At 41.9% G+C, this 2220-nt stretch overlaps 1 long non-coding RNA gene across 1 annotated transcript; it reads left to right on the top strand.

Moving 5' to 3' along the window:
* The first annotated feature begins 502 nt into the window (after positions 1–502).
* Positions 503–912, top strand: LOC128687981 (uncharacterized). The gene is made up of 2 exons (XR_008406935.2): positions 503–706; positions 801–912. It is a non-coding gene; the product is annotated as an uncharacterized lncRNA (long non-coding RNA).
* Positions 913–2220: the final 1308 nt, after the last annotated feature.

The following is a 2220-nucleotide window of genomic DNA, read 5'->3' as shown; positions in this document are numbered from 1 at the left end:
AACTTAATTCAAAAATAGGTAAGAAATAGCCCAAGAGGCTATAAGAGAGTGAACCCCGGTCACGGCAAGTCTGGAAGTAGAGTCAGCTTCCGTTCATCCATCGCAACCAGAAGATGGAGAACACAAATTGAAGATATGACTGGCCTCAAGTTATCATATCATTAAATACGAGACAGTTATCCAGTGCTACAAGTGACTGTTTCATATATTACTTGTTCGGGGAAATACCTTCAAACGCAAGCATTCTTCAAGTTGCACTTTGCAAAGTAATTCTAGTTGCCACTATTTATATATACACGTGCTACTAATAAGTTAATCGAATCTTATAATAAGATTGTTTGAACAAAAATAAATTTGCACCATCACATGACAGGAGTAGAAGGTGGTTCTGGGCGTCGCGTGGTGTAAACACACAGTCTTGTGATGGAGAGGCGAAGGTTGCTTGGGACCCCCCACTGCTCCCACCTTACACATATATACCAGACCCCACTACCTGAGCTACAGTGTAGACCGCACCGCCGGAGGTAGAGGAGATCTTTCTCTCTCTCACACTTGTACTCACACACACGCACACACACACACCTACACACACACACACACACCTACACACACACTCACCCGCACACACATACATCCACAGACAAAAACACTTGTATTAATCAAAATGTTGTAGGAAAATTCAGTGATCTCCACAAAGTGACAAAAGGTAAACTATTGAGAAAAAGATGTTTTTGTGCATAATTATCTTAACGTACATGTTTCTTTATAGAAGCTGATGTTTATCAATTTTTATATTTCAGTGTATATGTAGATGGATAACAATGTTATCGCGACTGACCATGGCAGTCACCGCTAGTTTCCTAGTCACGCTACTGACCCACAATACCCAAGACAGATGCCATACCCTAAAAGGATTTATTTCTTTTCGCCTCACGAAAAATACAGTAATGGAGGACGTGGTAGCAGGAGCTTCATACTGGCTGAATTAACTGATCTACACTCAACATGTCGCCGAGATCTCCAGCGGTTATTGTTGATTCTGCCAGTACTCGTCATACGCTCACGGACTCCACAATGTATTACAACCTCACACTAAAGTACCCAGACTCCTCTGCCACTCTCACCAGCTCCGTCTTACTCGTATGTTATTATTTTATGGCTGGTTGTTGCCCTGGCCACTACACGTCTTGCTGACGGGTTGTGACTGTTATATGTGCTAATGATGTGTCTACGTTAATTTAACATCAACGATGAAGAATGAAATTCTTCATCATCTCTCGATGTGACATGGGACATTATGCTAGGATATACGTGAAGGATGCAGTGGATATACGTGAAGGATGCAGTGGATATACGTGAAGGATGCAGTGGATATACGTGAAGGATGCAGTGGATATACGTGAAGGATGCAATGGTTATGAAATGACAAACTGAAATTAACATCAAAACGTGAAATGAAAGGAAATGTGCCAGGTGCTGAGAAATATCGTAAAAAAAAAAAACAGTTTAGGTAGAGCTAACTTTTATATACAGAGACACACTTTTGCTCTAAACAGCTTTGTCATGTCATTACAAGAAATGTGGAAACATGACATACACATATCATATAGCAATGTTTCTTGTTGTGACTTATGTGGCTGTTTAGAGCAAACTATAATTTCTTGCTCTGCTTCCCACACTAACAGAAGTGTGGCAGTGACAGTATGGTGACGATCAGTTTCCTGACTGTACTTAGTGGGGGATGTGATTAATTCATTCATATTGCCTAGTTGGTAGCTTATTCCTGAGCACCTCAGGAATACTGTCGGAGAGTGTCTACATCCTTCACATGTTGTTCCAGAGCACCTCAGGAATACTGTCGGAGAGTGTCTACAATCTTCTCATGTTGTTCCTGAGCCCCTCAGGAATACTGTCGTAGAGTGTCTACAGCTTTCACATGTTGTTCCTGAGCACCTCAGGAATACTGTCGGAGAGTGTCTACAGCTTTCACATGTTATTCATGAGCACCTCAGGAATACTGTCGGAGTGTCTACAGTCTTCACATGTTCCTGAGCACCTCAGGAATACTGTCGGAGAGTGTCTACAGCTTTCACATGTTATTCCTGAGCACCTCAGGAATACTGTCGGAGAGTGTCTACATCCTTCACATGTTGTTCCTGAGCACGTCAGGAATACTGTCGGAGAGTGTCTACAGTTGTCTTAGTTTGAAACTCGTACTTT

This window comes from Cherax quadricarinatus, chromosome 1, assembly GCF_038502225.1.
Source record: "Cherax quadricarinatus isolate ZL_2023a chromosome 1, ASM3850222v1, whole genome shotgun sequence".
NCBI lineage: Eukaryota > Metazoa > Arthropoda > Malacostraca > Decapoda > Parastacidae > Cherax > Cherax quadricarinatus.
The sequence above is the reverse complement of the archived record's forward strand: the minus strand, read 5'-3'. Positions and strand labels throughout refer to the sequence as shown.